The following is a 27,333-nucleotide window of genomic DNA, read 5'->3' on the forward strand; positions in this document are numbered from 1 at the left end:
AATTCCACAGGTTCACATTCTTGGTGAAGGGATTGCTCTGCATCTCAGTCCCAAAGGCTTTATTCTTAGACTGTGACCCCCAGTTTGAGATTTCCACATCATCCGGAATACTCTTCCTACGCCTAGCCCATCCAGGCTCATTAGAATTTTATGTTTCTATGCCATACCCTCCTCATTCTACTAAATTCCAATGAGTACACACCCAGTCGATCCGGTCTCTAACCCAGCTGATCCAGTCTTTTCTTAGATCATAGATTGTAGAATCCCGACATTTGGGATGGGTCATTCAGCCCATCAAGTCCACACAGACCCTTTGAAGAGGGACCCAGTCCACCCTATCCCTGTAACCCCACAACTACCATGGTTAACAGATTGAGCCTGCACATCCCCGCACGCTATCAGTAATTTTACATGGCCGCCTCACCCGAGATTTACTGGGTGCGTGGAAGCATTCCCCTGCAAATTCTCAAAAAGGGACACATTTACAGGGAAAGTAATTAAACAGTACGTGTGCTGTTAGGTACTAAATGGAGATTCCATCTCCCGTACCAGCCCCAAAGTTCACGTCGAACAAATTAACCAAACACTGGAAACTGGTCTAAGACCCTGAAAGAGACAAGGCAAGGATGGTTTAGAGTACACCCCACTATTCGAATGAAACTGAGGTTGACCCCCTTTTGAATTTGTGACTAGACAGGCTATTCAGCTGCGGGAGGGTGTGGTAGGAGAACAACTGGAAACGTGCGATGGAAATAATAGGGTGAAACAATCTGAGAGAGAACTGGCAAAACAGCTGCATGAGCGGTGAGGGGAAGTTGGAGACGGACAGAGAATCAGAGATTTAGAAAGGGAGCATAGCAACATCTGAGCTGGCATTCCTAATCCAGGAGATCAGGTCCTGGTGAAAGTATTATCCCATCATGTGCCACTGTGACCACGATGGGTCAGCCCCTACTAGGTGATTATTACAGTGAGATATGCGCTCTTGTAGATATGAAAAAGTGGGGGCCAAAGTGGAAGCAGTGGTCCCAAGTGAAGACATACAAAGTCCAAACACAACCATTCACCCTTATGGCAAGTTGTGTTGGGTTCCTGTTCTTTACAGGCTGGTGGCCACCGCCATCACCCGCTTTGGGAATTATTCATATTCAAACCTCACTGGCCTTTGTCCTAAGCCCATAATTCAGGCTTGATTATATGTAATACTTATTGGGGTCCATATTAATCAATTCACTCTCATTCTTATTTCAGTCTGCTGCATGCCTGCCACAGCCAGCTTCACCCCTTCCCTTTCCATACTGCCACGAAGCCCATTTCTATCACTATCACTCCTAGAGTCATGTGCTGCACACAATTCACAATTTAACCTTCTCATTACAGAGCCAGGAGCGGGGACAAAAGATGGCTGTAAAAACGCAGTAATTAGGACTGCAGAAGGGCCACCCAGTGATCAACGGAAAAGTGGCAGAAACAGATTACAAAATAGAGTGAAGATGCGGTTATGGCGCCTAGAAATTTGAAGAATATAAACAAGTTTCTTTTAATGACATGGTAAATTTGTGAAGAGATTGAATTCCACAGATGAGAGTGAAATTCAAATTGATGCTGTCTCACTAAGTAAAGAAAATTAGTGATGCAGAGTGTTTAGAGAAGAGGCAGTAAAGATTTATCCATGAGTTAAATACTGATTCAAAACTCACTGGCCACATCTGAGTGCTGGAGTGTGTAACTGGAACTGCAATTCAGAGAGACTGTTTGTTTGATTTCTCAGGTCAAGTGAGAGAGCCGCTGTTCCCAATCTGTCAGCTGTCACAGAACTGTAGTAACGTTAGAGTTTATTTTAAAGAACTTACAATAAGTAGTAGAAATTAATATCATTTCTAATCTTATGAATTTGGGTTAACAGCGAAAATAAAGCCCAACCAAATTTGGAAGAGCCCTCAGTGATAACGGAGCATTGAGGTTATTCGTAATTAATGTGGTGCAGCTGGTAAATGTTTGGGAAGGAGTACAAAACTGTCAGGATTGAAATGTGATTTAACAACAGGTATTCTAAAGGCAAATAATAAAGGAAACAGTTAAACATCAACAGACTGTGGGAGCACCAAGTTCTGTAGAGCCATTAACCATGCGTTTACTGGACTGGATGTATCGCTTAGGCAAATATGGCTAACAATTACATTATAACATTGCGTGTCATTGCTGTAATGTGAAATGCATAAAAATGTTACACTTGGTTGGGTGGAGTGAGACAGCACCAGAAAATCTCCCACAATGAATTGCTAAGGAGCTCCGCATAAAGGTTGCTCATGCTGCTGAACACAGAACACAAGACTCCTGTTTGATATTTCACCCGTCAACAGTTGTGGAGTGTGTTTTTCTGACTGGAGGTCAGGGCTAGCGCTGTCCCACAAGGATCAGACCTGAGACCATACACACACGCACACGTAACTGTGAGGTGATGCATCCTGGGAGGCCAATTGCAAGGGGAGCGTAAACAATAAATGGAAGAACCCTGAGTAGCACTGATATACAGATGGATCTGTAGGTCCAAGTCCATAGGTCTCTGATAGTGGCAACACCTATGCATAAAGTGGTAAAGGAGGACTATGGCATGCTGGCTTTCTTCTGTCAGGGGGCTGAATAGAAAGTTGTAATTCGGCCACCTTTGGAGTGATGTGTGCAGTTTCGATCACTACATTACAGGAAGAGGGTGGAGGCTTCGGAAAGGTTGCAGAAGAGGTTTACCAGGATTTTGCCTGGCTTGGACAAACTTGGATCGTTATCATTACACAGAGCGAGGGGCTGAGGGGCGACCTGAAAGGGAGACAGTGGACACTGAGCCTTTTTCCTCAGGTGAAAATGACAAATTCTAGGGGCAAATGGATTAAGGTTAGAGGGGGAAAGTTTAAAAAAAAAGAGTTGTATGAGGCACGTTTCTTATACAGGAAGTGATAGGCGGCCACAATGTACTCTCTTGGGAGGTGATAGAGGCAGAAACGATCAATCACGACATTTAAGAGGCACTTGGGCAGACATATGAACAGGCAGGGAAGAGAGGGATATAGATCCTGTACAGGCAGATTGTATCACTTCAGAGTGGCATCAATATTAGAACAGATGTGGTGGGCCAAAGGGCTTCTTCCGGTGCTGTACTGTCCTGTTTTCCAAGTGGCAGGAATAGTGGAGCCACAGTTAATATTTTGAATAAACATCTCTTCTTTAGAACACACAGTGAGTTTATGCATCTTGAGGGAAACAACGTGGAAGGGGAATATATATTTGAATGGCACAGACGCAAAGTGCATGGAGCGGGGAGTTACTATGTACAAATCTTTATCGAAGAGAGAACATAACTAAAATGCATTGAGGAGACTGTGTGGGATCTTGGGCTTCATTAATGGAACCTGCAGTTTCATCAGAGTTCGACATATGTTCAGCTGTACGACCCAGCACTGTTAGGAGAGATGTGTGACTGTTAGGATAAGTAAGAATGTCTCCAGTGGTATCCCTCTGCCAGATATTCAGCTTTTGGAACTGTTGAAGGACGTGGTCTCTCTGAGGAAAACGGAATGGCCAGTCACTTTTTCGACACTTGGAATGATTCTTATGTTATGCAGAATTTCGGGAGATTTAATAGAATTATTTTTGTAGGGGACTCTCCTGTCAGAGGCTTAAACAGGAAATTCTATAGCAGTGAGTGTAAATTTAGGATGGTTTGTTAATTGCCTTGTGCTCAGATTAAGGACGTCTCGAAACATGTCAAATCTCTTGTCAAAGGTGAGATTGAGAGGCCAGAAATTATTGTACACATTGATAGCAATGACATTTTTAGGGAAAAGATTAAAAGCACGACAAAGTGAATTTGATCAGTTAGGTAAAATATTTAAAGAAAAAACTTGATGAGTCGTGCTTTCTTGTTTACTCCCAATGCCAAACGAGGTAGGGAGAACAAGGTTAAAGGAGACAAATCGATGGTGAAGATCTCGTGAATTGTTCAGGGATTCAGGTTTTTGGACAATTGGAATGTCTTTCGGGGTAGAAAAGACAAAGAATGGTCTAATGTAAACTGGAAAGGGATCAAGATCTCAGCAGGGAGCTTTGCTCATTCCATTAAAGGAGACTTTATATTGACAGAGATGGGGAGTGGGGGAATTATACGTAGCAGCGTAAACAGAAGGATTGATGAGGAACGTTCTGAATGTGAGGAGAGCACAGCAATTACAAAAGAAAGATGAGAGAATCAGAATATGTAGTAACTCTGAAGAACTTTTCTTTTCAATGCAACGAGTCTTAAAGTTAAAGCTGATGAACTCATAGCTATGACAGAAACTTGTCTGTGAGATGGACAAAACGGCAGCTCACTGTTCTAGGTTTTAGGTGATGTAGGAACAATAGAAAGGGTGTGTGTCTGTGTGCATGTGTGTGCTTAACAGCAGGAGCCAGAGAGTAATGGCAGAGGGTTGCTTTTCAGACTGGGGGCCTGTGACCAGCAGGGTTCCAGCAGGATCAATTCTGGATCCTCTTTTGTCATTTTATATAAATGATTTGGATGAGAATATAGAAGGTACAGTTCGTAAGTTTATGGGTTACACCAAAATAGGGGCATAATAGACAGTGAAGAAGGTTACCTAAGATTACAAAGGGATCTTGATCAAATGGGCTCAAAAAAAACCATATTGTATTCAATCTGAATAAATGTGAGGCGTTGAATTTTGGTGTAACAAACAAGGGCAGGACTTATACAATTAATGGTAGGGCCTTAGGTAGTGTTTGAGAACAGGGGACCTATGGGTGCAGGTACATTTCTTTCTAAAAGATTGCATCACATATACCCACAGGGTGGTTAAAAGGCATTTGGCATTCTTACCTTCATTGCTCAGTCCTTGGAGTATAAAGAGTTGGGATGTTATCTTGAGGTTGTACAGGACATTGGTGAGGCCTTTTCTGGAATACTGTGTCCAGTTATAGGAAGGATATTATCAAACTGTGCATTGTTCTGAACACTTACCAGGATGTCGCCTGGCATGGAACAATTCAACTATAAAGATAGGCTGGAACTTTCTTCATTGCAGTGTAGCAGGTTGAAAGGCAATCTGATAGAAGTTTATAAAATAATGAGAGCAAAAGATAAAGTTGATGGTAGTTGTTTTTAGGTGGGGAATTTCAAAACTAGGGGACATATTTTTAAGGTGAGAGGAGAAACATTTAAAAAAGTCACGAGGCTTTTTTTTTAAAACACAAAGGGTGGTTTGTGTGTGGAATGAACTTCATAAGGGTGTGGTGGATGCAAGTATAATTACAATATTGAAAAAGCATTTGGATAGCTACATGAATGGGAAAAGTTTGAAGGGTCAGGAGCAGGCAGATGGAACTAGTTCAGTTTGGGATTATGTTCAGCTTGGACTGAAGGGTCTGTTTCTAGAGGGTCTGAAGGCTCTATGACTCTGGCTTTAAGAAATAATAGAGGTAATGAGAACACACTCACGGAAAAGATGCTGAACCTTGATAAAGATCTGGTGAGGTCACAGTCAATCATTGCATCCAATTCTGGTCAGAAAAGATACGAGAGCCCTTTAAGTTGTGGAGTACAGATTTACTGTGGTAGTTCATTGAGAAAGAAAACGCTTCCAACCCCCAGGTCCTCAGTGCAAAGCAGGGACCATTCTGTCCGAAACACGCGGGGCTTTGGGGCCAATAAATATTCTGGCGGTAACCTGGGCCTCTCGCGGCCTGAAGCCTGCAGCCCTTTTCAGTTTACTGAAAACGCATGACCAAGAAGCTGTAATTCGGATCTACAGTTGTACAGAAGCGGTGATAAAGTCTCCCAGACCACACTAACCTTCACTGTTTCCCAAATAGCTTATTCTTTGTTCCTTTACCAGCTCCGACAAAACCGGCAATCACCAGCGTACGGCGGTCAGAATGACGCTGCGCCTGCGTGCAAACACCGGCCGGAACGTTGCTGTTCTGAGGAAGGGTCACCGGACACGAAACGTTAACTCTGATTTTTTTTTCACAGATGCGGCCAGAGCTGTTGAGCTGTTCCAGTAACTTCTGTTTTTGTTCCTGATTTACAGTATCCGCAGTTGTTTCGGTTAAGATTGATCACGTGTCGTCGCACGCCCCCACCCCGCCGCACCAGATCTGTCCTCCAGTCCCACCCCTTCCTTTCTATTGGCCGAGCCCGCTGCCAATCACACGTGCGCTGGGCTTGGGGAGGGGAGAAGAATGTTTCGAGTTTCCCGTTTTCCCTGCTGTAGCTCAGCTTCAGGAGTGAGGGTAACAAAGTGTGGAGCTGGATGAACGCAGCAGGCCAAACAGCATCTCAGGAGCACAAAAGCTGGTGTTTCGGGCCTAGACCCTTCATCAGAAAAGGGGGATGGGGAGAGGGTTGTGGAATAAATAGGGAGCGAGAGGGAGGCGGACTGAAGATGGAGAGAAAAGAAGATAGGTGGAGAGGAGAGTACAGGTGGGGAGGGGATAGGTCAGTCCAGGGAAGACGGACAGGTCAAGGAGGTGGGATGAGATTACTAGGTAGGAAATGGGGGTGTGGCTTGAGGTGGGAGCACGGGATGGGTGAGAGGAAGAACAGGTTAGGGAGGCAGAGACAGGCTGGGCTGGTTTTGGGGTTCAGTGTAGGGAGGGGACGAGCTGGGCTGCTTTTGGGATGCTTGGTATTCCGCTTGGGAACCCTGCATCCCAACAAGCTTCAAAATCTTCCCTTCCTCCACTGCATCCCAAAACCAGCCCAGCACGTCCTCTCCCCACACTGCATCCCAAAACCAGCCCAGCTCGTCCCCGCCTCCCTAACCTGTTCTTCCTCTCATCTATCCCCTCCTCCCACCTCAAGCCGCACCTCTATTTCACATCTACTAACCTCATCCCGCCTCCTTGACCTGTTCTCCAGATCGACCTCTCCCCTCCCCACCTCCACTTTCCCCTCTCCACCTGTCTTCTCCTCTATCCATCTTCGGTCCGCCTTCCCCCTCTTTATTTATTTCAGAACCGTCTCCCCATCCCCCTCTGTGAGGGGTCTAGGCCCAAAACGTCAGCTTTTGTGCTCCTAAGATGCTGCTTGGCTGCTGTGTTCATCCAGCTTCACACTTTGTTATCTTGGATTCTCCAGCATCTGCAGTTCCCATTATCTCTGTTCAGGAGTGATGGTTCATTGTGAGTTCGGGAAGAAATGTGTCTCAGCTGCTCTCGTCCATGGTTCACAGCTCCTAGACTCGGAACACTGCAGTCAGTTAGAACAACGGGAATGCTGAAAACGGGCTGTCAAGATTAAGTTTCCAGTTTGAAAATGATTGTGGCCATGATGGTCCGAGAATGTAAAGCCTTTGAGTGATAATCCTGTTCCTCTCAGTGTAAGCCAATAACAGCAACGATTTGCATTATTATGGAAAGTTTCAGATATTTATCAAACTAAAATGTTTCAAGCATTGAATAAAAAGGTTTATTTTACATTGTCTATCTTAAAGAAGTTTTAAGAGATTTAAGGAGGGAATTCCAGAGCTTGTAGTCTCCACAGCTGAAAATGGTGAATGTTGTGTTAGAATAGGGTTTCGGAAAATGTTTGTAGCAAGTGTGCCTGGAGGGGTGCCAGGAACTCATTGGGTCTTAAGGCCGGAGGAGTTTAGAGAAACTGCAACAGACGCCACAGCTGTACAGGAGGTGTCTGCTGCCTGAAACAATGTGATGGATACTGTTCGGAGGACAAGTCAGTCAAACCGAAACTTTAGGCATGATTTCTCTCTACAGATGTTGTCAGACCTGCTGAGGTTTTCCAGCAAATTCTATTTTTGTGTTAATAACAGGTACTGTATCATGCCCTTACAAATTGTCACTGATTTCTGGCAAAGAGGTCTTGGTCTGATTGGTACTTACTGGTGTTCCAGAAGAGGGTGTTGACCTCCACACAACGTTGTAGACTGGCACATTCAAAGTCTAGGACTTCATGATGAGGACTCAATAAAGCTTGGGGGGAACTGCTGCCAAGGTGCAGTGGGCAACAGCCACTGTACAGGGCTACCTGCTAAAGTTAAATGGGTGTCCATTCAGGTAGTGGACCCTCCTGGTGCCTGGAATGCATGTAAATACAGGTTGGGTGAAGTAAATAATGCCTTTGGTTTGTTTGGATGCAGACATAGAGTTGTGCTGCATGGACACACACCCTTCAATCAGCCCATCCATGCCAATCAGATATCCTAAATTAAACTACCCCCATTTGGCCCACAACAAAACCCTTACTCCTTATGTACCCATCCCGATGCCTTTGAATGTACTTGCCTCAGCTTCTACCATGTCCCATGCTATCTCATTTCATACGCTCAGACCTTCTGCATGAAAAATTGCCCCATATGTACCTTTTATTTCTTTCCCCATCACCTTTAGCGTATACACTCTTGTTTTGTACTCCCTCACCCCATGGAAAAGACCTTGTTTATTTACCGTATCCATACGCCTCATGATTTTATAGACCTCGATAAGGTCACCCCTCAGTCTTTGATGCCTCTCTGACAAACATACCCCACCAACCAGGCTATTCAGCCTCTCCCTATAGCTTAAACCTAGCCACTCTGGCAACATCATTGCAATTTTTTTTTTCTCAACCCTTTCAATATCCTGCCTGTAGCAGGGAGAACAAAAGTGCACACTGTATTCCAAAAGTGGACTAACCAATGTGCTGTGAAGCAACAACATGACCTCCCAAGTCTTCTACTCAAGGCAATGACAAATAGAAGCAAGTGCAGCAAACACCTTCCTCACTATACTGCCCTTAGGTTCATCTGAAGCAATTATCTCAGGCAATTGGTCTTCAAAATTACGAACCTCATCTTTAATGTCCAGTATGGACCAGCCACTTGTTAGTTTAATCCTGTATTATCATTCATTTCAGTTTTACTAGTGTTCCCTGATGCCACACAAATTCAAGTGAGTCCCATTTTGTGATATCACACCACAGCCTCGTGCCAAACATCAACATGATTCAAAGTTTGAGTTTCTGGTTAATTTCAGTATGGCACCTTGGAATTCAAATGGCTTTTGTAAAGTTAGTTGTAATTCAGAATTCACAGAGAAAGTAAAAAGAATGTGAATAATATGATTGGTATCCAACAATCATAATTACTAAAAACTCACATTCCAATTTTTCACGCTATTTTATCAAATGTATTATCAGGTATGAAGATGCAACATGAATGTTGGAAATTTGTCAAATTCAGAGCCTGACTAAAGTCTGAGTCTTTATAAAAAGTGAATGCAGTCTGAAAATTAGATCAGTTTCTGGCTCAACCTTCACATAAATTGAAGTTGCATCATTTGAATGGGCTGTATATCACACAGTCACTAGTTTAGTGAAAGTTTTAGTCTCCGTTTGTTGGGTAATGTATGTTTGGTTGATGTGCTGCTGTGTATATACATATGCACACACATACATACACACAAGACTTTTTTTTAAGAATAAAGTATATTTTTGGAAAAGGAAAAGGTCTGCAGCAGAGTGGGGACATTGAGGTAACTGCTTCCCAAGGGAGGAGTGATGGAGGACACAGGGAATTCGGTTCTCTCTACAACCAAACCAACTGAGTGCAGTTTGGTTTCGGGAAGTGGTGTTGAATGATCCTAGAGAAGTTACTTCAGTGCATATTGGTCTTGGTCAAAACTATTGCTACTTTCCACCAATGTTGAAGGGAGAGAATGTTGAAGGTTGTCATTGGAGTTTGATTCACATAATTGATGCAGCACACAAGGAAACCATTTGACCATACTATCTGCACTAGCCTTCAGAAAGAGAATATCTCACCCAATACCATTCTCCTGCCTCTGCCTCTAAACCTGTACATTGTTCCTTTGCAGCTAATAGACTAATTCCCTTATTGAATAATTTGATTCATGGACAAAGATTATGGTCTGCTTTGTGCAGGATGAATTTGAGTTGCTTAGTATTTTTGAAGCTGCACTAATCCAGGCAAGTGGGGAGTATTCCATCACATTGCTGACACATGCCTTGTCGATGGTGGGCGGACTGTGAAGTCATTGTAAATTTCCTAGCCTCTGACCTATTGTAGTCACAAAGTTTATATGACTGGTTACGTTCAGTATGTGGCCAAAGAAAACTCCAAAATGTTGATCGTGCAGGACGCAATGATGAAAATTCCCTTGATTGTCATTGCAAGTTCCTTAGATTCATTCCTGTTGCAGATGACCGTTGCCTGGCAATTGCCTGTAATCATTCCAAGACTCGATCTTGTCAAAGTCTTGCTCGACATGGATATAGACAATTTCAGTGATTGAGGCAAACTGAATAGCCTGGAATATTGTACAATCATCAGGGAATATCTCCATTTCTGACCATCTGAAAAAGGCAAGCTCGTTGATAATGCAGCTGAAGGCGTGAGATGCTGAAGACACCACCCTGAGGAATTCTTGCAGAGATGCCCTAGGGCTGAGATGATTGGACTCCAATAAGCACAATCATCCTCTTTTTTTGATCAGGAGTACTCCAACCAATGTAATATTTTCACACTCATTCAAATTTTGGTCCTGGATACGACACTCCATCCAATGCTTCCTTCATATCACAGGTTTCTCTGAGTCAACAGTACATTTATGTTCTGATCGGCTGAATCCTTGTCCAAACGTAGAACATGTGTATAGCTTCTCTCCAAAGTGAACAGTGATATTTCCTTTAATGTTCAAAATCCAGGAATATTCAGGTTTCTATGAATTGGTTGTCTGTCAGATTCTGATCTGCTGTTTGGGTTGAGTTTCCCAACTGCACATCCAATCATGTATTCCTTACAATGCAGAAAGAGGTCATTTGGCCAATCAAATTTGCACCAACCCGTCGAGAGTCATCCGACCCAGATCTACCTCCTATCCCATTCACATAGCCCTACATTTCCCATGGTTAAACCACCTAACCTGTACACTCCTGGGATTAATATTCAATTTAGCATGGTCAATCCACTGGCCTGCACATTTTTGATCTGTGGGAAGAACCCACGCAGACACGGGGTGAGTGTGACAACCCACACGGTCAGCCAAGTCAGGAATCGAAGCCGGGTCCCTGGCCGTCTGAGGTAGCAAGGCGAAACATTGAAACACCGTGCTGCCTTCCTCTAATATTGTCTGTAGCTTATTAATCTGAAATTTAATTTAAAAAACTAGAAAATAGAATGCAAGAGAGCACACAAAAGCAAAGGGCAGGTTGTGAAATGGAGCTGAATGAAACGATATTTGTGGGGCTGGTCGTCGTGAAATTTGTCGTGAAAGCTGTTGGATTGTCATTCAAAACACAACTCGTTCACTCCCATTGGTTGGAGGACCAGCCGCTCCCGCGCGGCCATACAGTCCCGCCTCTCCTTCACTCCCATTGGTTGGGCTAATTGATTGATAACCTTCTCTGCAGATCCAGCCGCACGATTTGCAATCGCTTTGAGCATGTGCTGCCCACACAGGAAGCCGACTATTGTACTGAGAGCGGTTTCTGTGCCTTTTGGAATTGTGGGTTTTTCTGCTTCCATCAGCCAGTAGGAATTGGTATTTGCATCTTAAGCTAGAAAATGGATCGATAGCGTTACAGCATTATTCAGGTGAAGGTGTCTCGCCAACCAAAGGCATTTATGAAGGTGTTGGCCAATTATCAATAACAGAGCAAGCGTTTTGCTGGAACAGAAAAGGAAATTGCCAGGGAAATGCTGGAGGTGTGGCAGCATCAGAACAGAGAAAGAAGTTACAATTTCAAATTCAGTGGCTCTTTGTCAGAAATGAAATTGTTTCAGTTTATTACAGTACCTGTTCTGCTCCAGCTCGTATTTTGGTCAGAGCTTGATTTTTGACCCAGAATTCCACACGAGTCAGGATGCTGTTGATCTTCATTAGCACGATACCAAGCCACTTAGATATTTCACATTTTGAAAAGCATTGTCCATCCATACTCACCCTTTCTCTGGTCAACAGACTCAGAACGTTTACTCTGACTCTTCTTCACAGAGGCTGCCAAACCTGGTCAGCTTTTCCAGCAACTTGTTTTTGTTCCTGATTTATGGCATCTGCAGTTCTTTAGATTTTTGCGAAGGGTCACTGGACCTAAAATGTTAGCTCTGATTTGGTTTTCTTCTTCACAGATGCTGCCAGGCTTGCTGAACTATTCCAGAAACATTTTCTTTTTGTTCCTGATTTACAGCATGCACAGTTCCTCCAGTTTTTTAAAAAATTATTTTGCATTATATCTGTTCTCTATCTATCTTCTACCCTCCACACAGTTTCCATTTATGTTTACTGAGGATTTCCTATTACTACCAAGGACTGTGATCGAATCGGGGAGGTGGTTACATTCCAACGACATCGGAATCATCTCCCAACTGAGAAAGAGCTCGAAAATTAATCACAGTTTCTGAGGAGGCTAACAATTACAGACAAATTAAATGATTTAGGCCATTTTTAGGATGAGAGAACTGGAAAACACTGCCGATGGTTTTAATCTGAAAGACTAATCGTGAATCTGAGTGACAATCAGCAAATCAGGACACAGTCTGATGCAGCTCTCCCCCCACTCCAACAAGATCACCAGAGGAATGGGGAGGATTTTCTTTCATTAAACTGCGAGACAGGGACCACTGCAGGAGGTTGGAATCACTAGGAAGGGAGCAACGGGAAAAAAAGTATATGATTGGGTCAGTGAAAGAAGATCTCAGTGAGGTATTGAGGTACTAAATTTGAACTATCCCACTCCTCGGCATGGCTGCATTAAGGATCTGGAAGCTGTGAGATGGAGGTTTGCTCTGAACTGGGCGGGAATTCGGGTGTGAGTGACAGGCCTGTGGGGATATTGAGCCTGGGATTTCGAATTGGTGAGCGTTTCTGAACTGTCTGGCCCTGTATTGGTCGGGTTGATGGATTTCAGTTCTCTGCAAGTGTTAGATTTATTTCGTTCCCCATTTTTCTTGCCGTTTCTCCCATTCCCACTTACAGGATGCAGACTTGGGGTCTCTAGCGAATGAGGGACTATGGCCTACCTCAGCGTTGATTTGGGTGTGCAGGAAGTATTTGTTGGCAATGGCAGATCCTCCTCCCCAGAATGTCTGGCAGGGTAGAATCGAATCACTCTCCATCAGCAGGGAACCACACAGCCCGCAAAGTTTGGGGTTAGTTTCTTTGGAGCAGAGAGAAGTGAGAGGGGACATAATTGAGATGTGTAAAAGTGATGAGGGACATAGACAGAAGAGGCAGCACGAATAGCTCCCCTTGTTGGAGGCATCAATGACTGGGGGCATGAACTGAAGTAAAGGACTGAAAGTTTAGCAAAAATGGGAGACTTTTTTTCACCGAAGTGCAATGAGAATCTGGAACCCATTGCCTGCAAGTGTGGTAAGTGCAGAAATCCTCAGTACACTTAAGAAGTATTCAGGTATATACCTGAAATGCCAAAGAATTGGAAGCGGGTCAGGTGCTGGAAAAGGGATTACAGCAGTTAGTCTGTTGGTGTTTTGATTGGGACAGACTCAATGGGTCGAAGGGTCCCTTTTGTGGCTCTGGATATGTGGACCATGAATCCAGCCACGTCTGTGGGAACAGAAACTGAGTGAATGTTCAGGCCAGTGAGCAAGGAGTGGAGGGTGACAGTGAACAAAATGAATGAGTGGGTGAAGAGCAGGAATTATTGACTGACAAAAGGGTTCACGTTGCAAAATCAGAGGGGATGATGGTGCAGAAGTAAAGAGATAAAAGAAGTGTCCAGATGAAGGCCGTGACTAGGCCGTTAGCAACCCCGAATGCAAAGTAAAGACAATCAGTGAAAAAAACAGAAAGAAAAGGACCAGATGAAAACCATTTGGACTGAGGTGAGAAGATTTTCTTTTAACTCAGAAAATGCCGAGTGCGTGAAATTGTTTGCAACAGGACATGGCTGAGTCGAATACACTCACTGTTTTCCAGGAGGAGTTAGGTATAGTTCTGAAGGCCAAAGGAATCGAAGGATATGGGGTTCCTGACCTGGACAATCAGCCATAATCATACTGGTGAGCAGAACAGGCATGAAGGGACGAGTGGTCTGTACTTGCTGCTAGTTTTGAAGTTTCCATGACTACCACAGAAATGGAGAAGAGCGGCCAGAATAAGTAGGGGGGGCGGGAGCAACAGCATAATGTATAACTCACTGGGAATGGAGAAATGGGAACAATCCAGAGAATGAGGACAGAACAGTTGTTGTTGTTCTGCACCAGAAATGCCCAGACTGAGTCTGCACACCAAGGCCCATCAGGTATCTACAGTCTGTGTTTACAGGGCCATCGGGATGGTGAGGGAGGGTCAATTTGGGATAAGAAACAGGGCAGGAGATCATCCAACACCGATTCCCCCCCACTCCTCCGTCCCACCTAACTGGTTACAGAGGCTCATCTTGGTCTGACCCACTCCTGAACAGGACTGGGTCAAGCTTCAGGAAGTTGCCAGCTGACAAATGGCTCTCTCAGCTGTGCGGGGTTGAAGTGGTTCCAGGAACAGGTTTTGAGTGATATAAGTGTAGGCATCTTCCCTGCTCCTCTTTCTCCTCCTCTCATGGCTCTCTTACTGGAGCTGTGTTGGTAAGCGTTTCTAAACACTTTTCTCCCTGCATCCTTCTAACTCCATTTTGCTCCACTAGCTATTTTTTTTAATAAAACTCCATTCTTGAATGTGGACAAGTTTAAGGAGCAAGAGACCAGGGAATATGGTCAATCCCCGGGAGTCTGTGAGCAGGTAAGAGCGGACCACGTGAACCATGAGCATCCATATGCATTCTTTCTGAGAATTCTCACACCGTAATGATGAACGAACACTGATAGGTGTATAAGTTACCCAACAAAATTGACATTTATGTAGCAATCTCAGGACAACGAAATGCTCTCTGGAATTTCACAGACATATGATATCGCAGGATTTACCACCAAGAGACATAAAGCTGATGATCAAGAACTTTGTTACATGTATCAGCTTTTGAAGGGGAATTTTGAAAAGGAGGGACTGTTGGAGACATTTGAGGAGGCAACTACAGAACTTGAGGCTGAAGTTCAAGGTTATTAATGGGCGGAAAAGGACAATTTCAGATGCTGCCAGGACTGCTGAGTATTTACAGCATTTTGTTTCTACATCTATTCTTAGTTCTGAGGAGTAAAGGGATCAAATTGTTTGGGGAGAAAGCTCGTTGGCTCCCGAATCTCCCACCTCTGTAGTTTTGTGTAAATACTGACTGATTTTTATGGTACTCATACAGTTTACATTTTAATTTTTCCCCAAGTCTTGGCTTCACAAATGGCCAGATTAATTTCTCTCAATTTCGCAACCCGTGTGTGTTCTTTTGTTTTCTCCTGTCTTTTTCTTTTCTGTTTGAAAGGTTGGTTTGCAATTTAAGATGCAGATGAAACCATATCCAGATCTGACAGTCCCTGTCTTTATCATAACCAAATTGTTAGAAGGTTTTGAACACTGAAGGAAGAAACAGCATTCGTACTGGGGAGAAGCCCACGTTTTCTCTCTGTGTGGAAGAGTCTGTGAAGATTCATCTAAAATGTCAAAACACCAATGCAGCCACAGTGGAGAGAGTGTGGAATTTTTTTTTCACTCATCACAGCTGAAAGCTCACCAACTCAAATCGTGAATTTGAAGGCTGGAATCTGGAATTTGTTGTAAAATAATGGATGGGTCAAGAGTGCATGGCCTCATTAAGAGGTAAAGTGCTTTTCTTAGCTTCGGGAATTATACACAGAGAGAAAAGAATGTGCCTGCATGTAGCTGATGATGCACAGCCAGTTCTAAACCGGAAATGTGTATCAATTAACTGTGTGATAGGAAACCTTAGGCTTGTTTTGATGTTTTGGCAACGAACTGGAATCAGCCAATTAATTCAAACCAGTGGGGAGTGCTGTCCATTTTAACCTTTTGCATTACTGCTTCTGCAATCAGTCCTGATTGTTTTTTTTTGCATATGTTGTCATTGAAGGTGAAGTGTGTTGTGAGGCACAGATCTAGTAGTTTCATGTTGGTTTCTTTATTGAGGTTGTTGGTCTCCTGGGTTGCCTGCCTACTTTATCATCTTCTCTCCTGCTGTCCTTAATGATATTGAGGAATTCCTGGGATGAGTGAATGTGAGTGGGTAGCAGTGCCCACAAAGTATTTCAATTTGTTGTAGTTCATTGGCAAGTCTATATGTTGGTGTGCCTGATAGTGGGACAATGGGTCCGAGAGGGACCCCTGGTTTGTGTACCTTGGGGTGTCCATAGAATCGGGGTGTGTTGGATCCCTCTGGCTTCACTTTTTTTTTGGTAGTATGTCTTGTTGATGTCTCCAAAGTTGTGTAATTTGTTCAGAGTAATTGTAATCCTGTTCCCGAACGGTGATGCAATTGTATTACTGTTTAAAGTGGACGTGCACATCTTATTGATGAAAGATACTAACTCATGCAGTATAGAATCTTATTTATATTTATTTATTTATTTATATTACACTCTTATTTCCTTGTTTCTCAATTATCTACATGTAGAGTGTTATATGGAGCACCAAACTGTAGTGATGATTTTGAGATGGCTTTAAGCAGGAAATCAGAGATGCATGTGGTAAAACAATATCTATCGTTGTGAGAGATGTTAATCTTCATACAGATATGGTGAATAAAAATACCCACAATACCATGGACGGGCCATTAGTATAGTGTGTACAGGATGGTTTTCTTGATGAATAGTTTGTGGAACCAACGAGTGAAAAGAACATTTCGATTGGAGTATTTAAGCAATGAGAAATGAAGAATCGACAATGTCATCGTGGAAGGCCATTTGGGGATGAATGACCATAAAATAACAGAATTCTTCATGAGGTTGGGTATAATGGATTGAGAAATGTTTCTCACATGATAGTGTTCCAACAATGGCAAACATTCAAAGAGTGAATCAGTGAACGACAAAAAATGTCATTCCTGTATGCTGCAAGAGGACAAGGAAAAGAACGGCCAAACCATGGCGTAAGTGGCAAGTTAAAGTCAATGTTAGATGCAAAAACAGGCATTCAGATTGGCAAGTAAAAAAATAGATCTCAGAATTGGGAACGGGTTAGAAGTCAGCAAAGGGGGACCAAGAGATTAAATAAAAAGGGGAAGTTGAGTATGAGAGTAAACTTGCAGGCATGTAACAACTGACTGGAAACACTCTGTGTGTATATAAAGGGGAAAGGATTGGTTGTAACTAATATAGGTCTATTCCAGCCAGAAACAGGGGAATTTATAATGGCACAAGAAATGATTTTAGACAAATTGATGGGATCAAAAGCTCATACATTCCCAGTTGTCTTAAAGAAGGGGTCTTCAAAATAATGGATGAATTGCTGGCTATCTTCCACAATTTCTTTGACACTTTGACAGTCCCTCCAGACTACAGGGTAGTTACTGTAATCATATGATTTAAAAGGGAAGAGGAAAACCCTTTAATTATGGACCAGTGAGTTTGAGATAAATCTTATGGAAGATGCACGATTCCATTGCCAAGAATTTTGGAGCACAGTACGCAGAATACAATAACAGAAGCAAACAGTCTCCATAGATTTGCAAAAGGCAAATCATTCTTGACAAATCTGATGACTGCCTTTCAGGATGTCACAAGTGGAGTTGATCATGGTGACCCAGTAGATGTGTTTCTTAGGTTTTATGAAGACCTTTGAAGAAGCGATTAGAGATTAATGTGTACGGTTGAAATGCAGGGGATTGGGGTGAGTGTAATGAGTTGGTTACGAAACTGGTCAGCACGTAGTCAACGTGGATTCAAAGTAAATGTGTCTTTTGCCCAATGGCAGACAGTAACTAGTGGGGTATAACAGGGGTCTGTTCTTGAACCCCAGCTGTTCACAATGTCAGACAGTAACTAGTGGGGTATAACAGGGGTCTGTTCTTGAACCCCAGCTGTTCACAATGTCAGACAGTAACTAGTGGGGTATAACAGGGGTCTGTTCTTGAACCCCAGCTGTTCACAATGTCAGACAGTAACTAGTGGGGTATAACAGGGGTCTGTTCTTGAACCCCAGCTGTTCACAATGTCAGACAGTAACGAGTGGGGTATAACAGGGGTCTGTTCTTGAACCCCAGCTGTTCACAATGTCAGACAGTAACTAGTGGGGTATAACAGGGATCTGTTCTTGAAACCCACCTGTTCACAATGTCAGACAGTAACTAGTGGGGTATAACAGGGGTCTGTTCTTGAACCCCAGCTGTTCACAATGTCAGACAGTAACTAGTGGGGTATAACAGGGATCTGTTCTTGAACCCCAGCTGTTCACAATGTATGTTGCTGATTTAGATGAGGAAACTAAATATAATTTTTCAAACTTTTTAGATGGCACAAAGCTGGGTGCATACATGTTGAAGTGTGATTTGGAGAAGCTTTGTAAGTGAAAATTAATATTGGTTACGTTATATTTGGATAAATGTAAGCTTATCTAGTTTGTAGCAATAAAAAAACAAGGCAGATTATCGTTTCAATGGCACATGGGAGTGTCAATGAGACCAGAGGATCCTTGCGCACCAGTTGCTGACAGTAAGTGCACAAGTGCAGCAGGCAGTAAGGAAACAAATTATCTGTTGGCCTTCACAGAGTGAGGATCCAAATAAAGGAACAAGAATGCTTTGCTGCAGTTACACAGGGCCTAAGTAAGTCCACACCTGTTATATTGTGTACAGTTTTGGCATGCCTATCTGAAAAAAAGTGTTCTTCCTTTTGACGGCGTTCAGCACGTGTTTACCAACTTGACTCCTGGGATGGTAGGAATAACGTATGAAGAGAGATTGAGTCGGTTAAAATTGTATTCACCGGAGTATAGAAGAATGAGGGGATCACATTGAAATCTCCAAATTCCAAACAGTACTGGACAAGTTAGATACAGGAAGGATGTTCCAATGGTGGGGAATTACAGAACAAGGGGCCACAGTTTAAGGATATGGGGTAAATATTTTAGGACTGAGATGAGGAGAAACACCATCACCTGGAGAATGCCTGGAAGTGCATTCCTTTTTTCTCCCCCTTTCAAAATAAATTGATCTCCATCTCTTGTTTTCACGGTCTCTTCCTGATACCACACTGGCTTAACAGGGACACATTTAGGAAAAGCATCCCAAGCAGATAACAGACGTCTCATTTCATTCAGTCAAATGTCTCAGCTTTTACTTAAATTTTGATCTTTTGAGCTTACACCCGAATGTCTGTGAATAGCATCAATATGACTATACATGTACATGTCAGCACTAGGAGCAGATATGTGCCATTTAGCCACTCTCGCCTGCTTGGTCATTAAATAAAATCATGTCTGAACTGAGTGTAGCTTCAACTCCACAAGCTATTTATCATAATAACGTTTTGACTCTCTTGTTGACCATCAATATATTTAGCATTAATATAAAAAAACTACCTCCTCCATCTTAGATAGCAGCCCACCATTTTTTTTTGTTCATTTGTTTGTGGGATGTGAATGTTGGTAGCTAGCCAGCATTTATTGCCCATCCCTTATTGTCCTTGAGGGAGTGGTGGTGAGATGGCTTCTTGAACTGCAGCGGTCTTAGTTTTATAATTCGCCCCACTATGTTGTTTGGGAGGGAATTCCAGAATTTTGACACAGCAACTGTGAAAGAATTGCGATACATTTCCAAGTCAGGATACTGAGCGATCAGCAGGGGGAATGGTGGTCATTGGTTTTCCTGTGTATCAGGTGACCCAAAACCCATTGGTGGAACTGAAGGTTGGTGGTGGAGGGAGTGGATGTTTATGGATGTAGTGCCAGTGATGTGGTTTGCATTGTCCTGGATGGTCTCAAGCTTCTTCAGTCTTAATGGAGTTGCACCCATCCAGTGGGAAGTTATTCCATTTCACTTTTATGGAAGATGGACAGGCTTTGGGAAGTCAGCAGGTGAGTTACTGACGGCAGTATTTCATCGGTTTTGACCTACACTTGTATTCACTGTGTATCTGTGGTAAGTCTAGTTGAGTTTCTGGTAAATGGAATCCACCTGCATGTTAACAGTGGGGCATTTAGTGACGGTAATGCCATTGAATGTCAACGAATTGTGATTATATTTTGTCTTATTTGAGAATGTCATTGCTTGCCATTTATATGGAGCAAATGATACCTGTCACTTGTTAGCCCAAGCCACGATAGTGTCCAGTTCTTTGGACTTGTACTCCTTTACTGTGTCTCCAAAATCTTCTCTCTCCACAAGGCAAGCAGCATTTCTGGACGCTCTTTCTCTTTGCAGAGAAAAGAAAAGTAACATCTTAAAACAAAGGATAGAAGTGCTGACTTGATTTGTTCTTGGAGCTGTCATCTAACTCCTGTGCTGAGCCTGACAGACAGACTAATCACGGAAGATGTTTCCACTAATGTGTGGACACAGAAAAAACAGATACGAGTCACAAATGAATTGATTGTGCAATTCAGAAATCAGTTCTTTGACTGAGTATAAAACAAGAAGATATTGGAAATATTCAGTCTCGATGATAAGTCTCTGGCTTGAGAAGAAGAGTTAATTTTCCCTTTCTGTGGACTGATGCAGAGAAGTCATGTAATATAAAGTGCATTTCTCTCTCAACTGTTGCTGAATATTTCGAGTTGATTGAGTCTGCTTTTGTTTATTCAAAGAGTGCTGAGGCAATGAAACTCATGACAGGAAGTGATTGACATCTCAGTCTCTTCTGAAGCTCGTGTGTAACATTTCACGCTTGCCTGAACATCTTAAACTACTGACATATCAGCACAGTCACCGCACAGGAAGACTCTTCACACTTCAGTGTGAGAACGGATTTATTTAGTTTTCCTACCTGACATCGTTCAGCTTTGAAATTTGAAATGATTTTATCACCAATAATTGCATTCTACTTGCGGCGAAATTCAAATATTCTACACAGGAAAGGTGTATATTTTGTTCACTTTATCCGTTGAGTGTGTGTTCATATCTCTTTGTTCTGTTGTTTATTAGAACCAGGACAGACAGGGACCATGCACTTGTATCAATGGATTCCTGCATCTTTCGTCCTGGCATATTCCTTCATATCTTCGTTATATCAATATTGCTGCTCAATGGCAGCGTGTTTTTCCCAGCATTCTGGGCGGGAATGCATTTGCCCAGGTAACAAAGTGTGAAGCTGGATGAACACAGCAGGCCAAGAAGCATCTGAGGAGCACAAGAGCTGATGTTTCAGACCCACACGAGTTATCTCAGGTTCGCCAGCATCTGCAGTCCCCATTATCTCTGAATGTATACGCCCACTTGTGCGCGCGCAATCTGACGCGTTTCAAACATGCGCAGTACCGGAGGCAAAGGAGAGCCGGAGGAATCGAATGAGGAGCAGGCGCGATAAGGATTTGAAAGGTGAAAATTAGAAATCGAGTGAGTGAGTATTCCACGAAGTGGGCGGAGAGGCTTTTTAAAATCTGACAGTAGCCACCGTCACTGAATTGAAAAATACCGATCCCGGTTTTGTCACGAATAGACTGGAATTGCTGAATTCCTTTGTTAGCCGAGGCAGGGCTGGGCGCCGCGAATGTTTTCTGAGCCGTGTGAGCCCGCCATCTTTATCCGGGGCCAACTGGAACCGGAGAGTGCGCATGTCCTTTACTTGTTGGGAACGGGGCGAGGGGAAGGCGAGCAGGATTTACGAACAGCAACTTCAAACCAAGAGAAATGCTTTTCTTTTTCTGTTCTGAATCTCTGTCCTGGATTGATCGTGATGGATTTTACACTCTTACAGATCAATGTCAGCAGAGGAATTTGGCCGACTTGAACCTCAGAAAGAGTGAAAGAGTAACTCGATTGATGAGTATCTGAATGTTATCAGCATCTGAATGTGGTAGCTTTCAGGTATGTATGTATGTATGTGTGTGTGTGTGTGCGCGCCAGTGGGAAAAGATTTGAGATATCAGAAAATGAGATACACTATCTGTGGTTAGATTACAGTTGATTAGCTGTTTTTAGTTCTCGGACTTGCTGTCAGGAACGGTCTAACAACTATGGAGTGGATGTAGCACAGATTCACCTGATTGATAACTGAATCTGTAGGTTTGGAATACAAGAAGGCCCATATTAAAAAAAATCAAAAAGTGCAAACCATTTAGCCCATGCCAAATGTCTGGAGCAATCCAGTCAGTCCTATTCCCTTGTTTTATCCCTGCACCTTTGCATTTTTCTCTCAAATGCTGATTCAGTATTTTTTTGAAATCAATTAACATCAAATTTGCTTTGATGAATTAATCTATTTATTACTTTCAAATATCTGTGCATGTGAATCCCTCAGAATCTGCACACTCTTTAGTGTTGTGTTATTGCCTCTACCTATCCCTTCTGCTAAAACACATCACTTCATTCTGTGAGAGGTATCCCTGGAAATTGATTAATAAGAAATATTTTTGATCAAAGTCTTGGGAATATGATTAGTGACTGTTAGCGGAGTTACAGAGAAACTATTTCCACTGAGTGGGGAATTGACGACGAGCAGTAACAGACTGAACATGACATCAGTACCAGCATATTTCCAGGTCAAGTTTTCCAGATCCTTATAACTGTTTGATGGTTCAGGGACTGCAGAATTCCACATTCAATCTGGAAGATTGGAAAGTGCCAAATTGAAAGAAAGCTGCTGTGCGTTCAAGTCGTGCGAGCTTCATTAGAATGGCGCAGTAGTCTATCAGGGCAAACTGGTACAAAGGATGATGTCACATGAGCTGGAGAGATAGCTACATCGAAGACAGGGTGTAGCAGTGGAAAGATACTTTTCAGAATGGAGGGTTTTGATTAGTGGTGTTCCACAGGAATCAGTGCTGGGACCTCTGCTGTTTCTGGTCTATATAAATAACTTGGAAGAACACGTGGCTGGTCTAATCAATAAGTTTGCGGACAATACAAAGGTTGGTAGAGTTGCAGATAGTGAGAAGGATTGTCAGATGATACAGCAGAGTATAGATAAATTGGAGTTATGGGCAGAAAGATGACATGTAGTTTAATCTGGACAGATATGAGGGGATGTAATTTGGAAAGTCAGGTACAGGTTTAAATTATAGAGTAAATGGCAGAACTCTTAGGAACATTGATATGCAGAAGGATCTGGGTGTGCAGGTCCACAGGCTACTGAAAGTGATGGTGCAGGTAGATAATTTAGTATAAAAGGCCTTTGGGATGACTGCCTTCATTGGAAGGTGCAATGGCGATATGGACAGGCAAGTTATGCTGCTGCTTTGTAGAACTCTAGTTAGGCCACACTTAGAATATTGCATTCAGTTCTGGACACCACATGTGGATGTGGATGCTTTGGAGAGGGTATAGAATAGGTTTCCCAGGATGTTGCATGGTTATGGGGGAGTTCAGCATTGAAGAAAGGTTGGAAAGACTTGGTTTGTTTACACTGGGACGCAGCAGGTTGAGAGGGTGGCCTGAGAGAAGTTTATAAGATCGTGAATGGCATGGATAGAGCGGAATGTATGAGACTTTTTTCCCCCCAGGGCAGAGGGATAAATTACTAGAGGACACAAGTTCAAGCTGCAGGGGGAATGTGTGAAAGAGATAAGCAAGGCAAGCTTTTCACACAAAGGTTGCTGAGTTCCTGAAATGTGTTGCCACAGGAGGCAATGGAAGCAGACGCAGCAGCAGCAGTCAAGAAGCACCTGGCTGAATACATGAACAGGAAGGGAAGAGAGGAATGCGGATCCTGTGAATCAAGGCATTTTTAGCATGGAGGGTTAGAATGTGCAGGCACAGGCTTGGAGTGCTAAAGGGCTGGTTCCTGTGCTATGTTGTTCTTTGTTCTTAACAGAGGATTTTGTCTGGGTTGGGAAGCTAAAATGAAAGTCATGGCGCAGCTTGCAAACGGAATGGATTTTTTTTCTGCAGAATAATAGCCCAATCTGTATTTTCTATTCACTATGTGGTACAGTCCCCGTCATAAGCAGTGAGGACAGTAATTAAAATGTGTAAGGTACAAATGATTCATCATTTATTTTCTTCTTGCAAAAACTTGAAAATAGCCTGAAGAAAGATGTTATTTGCAGAGTAGGTTATATGATACAGAAAATCATTGGCAAAGTATTACATTCTAACTGAACTAGAGGCTAAAATAAACTCTGACTGTCAGAATCCCTATTTTTTCAGCAGGTTTAATTTTTAATAAAATGCATTCTGACATATTGAGCAAGTCAATAATCTTTTCCAGTCTGAATCTGCTGCTCAGAGTCCTGGAAGTGATGGTTTTTCCATGCACCACCTGATCTTGTGTTTCTGTCTGGTGAGTTTGGGAGGTTGTTAGAATTACTGGCAGATGAATTAGATTACCTACAGTGTGGAAACAGGTCCTTCGGTCCAACAAGTCCACACCGCCCCTTGAAGCATCCCACCCAGATCCAGACCCATCCCCCAATAACCCACACCCCCCTGAACACTATGGGCAGTTTAGCATGGCCAATCCACCGAGCCTGCACATCTTTTGACTGTGGGAGGAAACCGACACAGACAGAGGGAGAATGTGCAAACTCAGTCGCTCAAGGCTGGAATCGAACCCAGGTCCCTGGTGCTGTGAGGCTGCAGTGCTAACGACCGATCCACCGTGCTGCCCATATGAAGCCCATCTCCATTAATGCTCTCCCTATTTCTCAGTTTTCCCACAAAGAACACCTTTATGCAGCCCCAGATTTGGCAGCCAGTTCCTTTCACTGAAGCTCAATACTGAACCAGTTCTATTGTTATAACAATCCAAGAGCTTTCATGGTCGCATTGTCCACTGTCTATTGCACAAATGATCAGATGTATTCAGTCCAGTTTTAAAGTTCTGCCTTTTTCCCTGTGGGTCATATTTTCTTCTTACTGTCTGTTATTCATTTTACAGGAAGTTGGAGCATTTGCAGTCAGTGAACTCAAATCTCGCTGCAGATTCTAACGAAATGTTGAATTCATCATGTCTTGAATATCATCAGGCTTTGATCATGGAAGCCAAAACCAGTGTTCACACTGAGAAACCATGGAAACGTGAGGACTGTGAGAAGGAATTCAAATATCCATCTTCCCTGGAAAGTCATCAGTGTGGTCACACTGGAGAGAGACCGTTCACCAGCCCTGACTGTGGAAAGGGATTCATTTGATCATCCAGTCTGCTGACACACCAGCAAGTTCATATAAGAGAGAGGCAGTTCATCTCCTCTGAGTGTGCGAAAGGATTCACTCACTCATCCCATCTGCTGACTCACCGGCACGTTCACACTGGGGAGAGACCTTTAAAATATCCACACTCTAGGAATTGCGAGAAAAGTTCGAGAGAACTAATATCTCACATTAGTGAGAAACCATTCAGGTGCTCTCACTGTGCGACTCGGTTCAAGCGATCATCTAAACTCCCAATACACCAGCACATTCACACTGGGGAGAGACCGTTCATCTATTCCATATGTAGGAAGTGTTTCATTCACTCATCTGACCTGGTGAAACACCAGAAAGTTCATTCTAATGAGAGACCTTTTTCAATGTTCAGACTGCAGGAAATGCTGTAAATGTTCTGGAGAACTGATGTCCCATCAACATGTTCACACTGTTGAGAGCCCAATAAGATACTCTCATGATGGGACTGGGTACAGATGAATATGTAACCTCGCTGTACACCAATGCATCCACACAGGGGAGATACCGTTCACTTGCTTCATGTGCAGGAAGAGATTCGTCAGATCATTGTACCTGCTGAAACACGAGCAAGTTCATTCTGACCAGAGAATGTGGGAAATGGTATAAAGATTCTGAACAATTAGCCTCCATGAACTTGCTCACATTATTGAAATAACTTTGAATGTTCAGATTGCAGAAAATGCTTTAAAAGTCCTCAACAATTGATGATCCATCAATGTGTTGACACAGGTGAGAGACCGTTCCAGTGCTTTCACTTTCAAACTGGGTTCAGGTGATCATTTCACCTCATTGTATGCCAGTGATGTTCAGACTGGAGGGAGGTCGTTCGCCTGCATTGAATGTGGGAAGGGATTCACTCAAACACCCGACAACCCCCCCTGCTGCCCCCCCCCCCAAAAAAAACATGAGTGAATTCACAAATAACCACAGTGGTTGCATTTTGCTATTAATTATGTTCGGTAATGAACACATTTCATTGTTGTCTGTTTCTACTGATGTTAAATTGACTTTCCTGAAAATATAGGTTTTTATTTTCTGAGTAAAAGGCAAATAAATTAGCTTTGTATTTAACACAAAACTTACACTTTGTTTTCAAATGTCCCAAGCACAAGTTAGTTTCTTTTGGCCTTCTTAACGAGAGGATTCAGATTCAGGAGCAGGAACGTCCTTCTGTGATTCCACAGGTCTCAGTGAGCCCATAGCTGGATTCTTGTGTGCAATTTTGGTCTCATTATTCTTGTGGAAGAATGCTTTGGCTGTGAAGGGAGTACAATGAAGGTTGACCAGAATGATTCCTGGGATGACAGGACTGACATGTGAAGAAAGACTGGATCAGTTAGGACTATATTCACTCGAGTTCAGAAGAGTGGTCTTTCATAGAAACAAAAGAATTCTGACAGGGCTACACAGGATAAACAGAGGAAGGCTGTTCTCAATAAACAGGGTGTCCAGAACCATGACTTTTAGGATATGGGCATACATGGGAGCATAAAGATGGGATCCTAGTGTCTCTTTAACCTGTCATCGACAAGCTATTTAGGACTGAGATAAGAAGAAATTTCCTCACCTCTGGAATTATCTGCCACAGAAAGCACCTGAAGCCAAAACATTGAATGTATTTAAGAAGGATTTGGATATAATCCTTGGGGTGAAAGGGATCAGAGTATGGAGAGAAAGCAGGAACAGATGGATGATCAGCCATGATCGTGTTAAATGTTGGAGCAGGTTTGAATGACCAAACGGCCGACCACTATTTTCTTTGTCAATGGTTATTATTTTCACAAATACTTTTTCTCTTCTGATCAATATTATGGTTCTTTCCTCCCCTTTTGTGCTGCTGAACTACTTAATTTTTTTGTAATGTTGTAAGTGTTCCCTACTGTGAAGATTGATTAAAATTATTTGTTTAACTCCCCTGCTCTTTCCTGGCTCCTCATTATCACTGACAAATCTCATTCTCTAAGGGGCCGATGTTCACAGCTCTCTTCTCTTTTTATCTTTTGAAATACTTCATTGACCACAGTATGTTTTCTCCTGTTATGGTTATTTCCTCCCCTTTTTGCTGCTTGACTATATTTGTGTATTTTAAAGTTGCAAGAATGCCCTAATGTGAATATTGTTGAAAAGTATTTGTTTAACTCTCCTGCCCTTTCCTAGCTCCTCAA

The 27,333-nt window shown here is 42.8% G+C and overlaps 2 long non-coding RNA genes across 3 annotated transcripts in view; both read left to right on the forward strand.

The window, feature by feature from the left end:
- The window catches only part of LOC132207981 (uncharacterized), a 63,450-nt gene extending 61,121 nt beyond the window's left edge, over window positions 1-2,329 (forward strand). For both annotated transcript variants that reach the window (XR_009444071.1, XR_009444069.1), the window contains one exon: window positions 1,381-2,329. This is a non-coding gene — a long non-coding RNA (uncharacterized LOC132207981). The remainder of the gene's footprint in view (window positions 1-1,380) is intronic.
- Window positions 2,330-21,318: 18,989 nt separating this feature from the next.
- On the forward strand, window positions 21,319-27,083 carry LOC132207977 (uncharacterized). The gene is made up of 3 exons (XR_009444062.1): window positions 21,319-21,400; window positions 21,762-21,871; window positions 24,882-27,083. It is a non-coding gene; the product is annotated as an uncharacterized LOC132207977 (long non-coding RNA).
- The last annotated feature ends 250 nt before the right edge of the window (window positions 27,084-27,333 follow it).

This window comes from Stegostoma tigrinum, unplaced genomic scaffold, assembly GCF_030684315.1.
Source record: "Stegostoma tigrinum isolate sSteTig4 unplaced genomic scaffold, sSteTig4.hap1 scaffold_236, whole genome shotgun sequence".
Taxonomy (NCBI): Eukaryota; Metazoa; Chordata; class Chondrichthyes; order Orectolobiformes; family Stegostomatidae; genus Stegostoma; species Stegostoma tigrinum.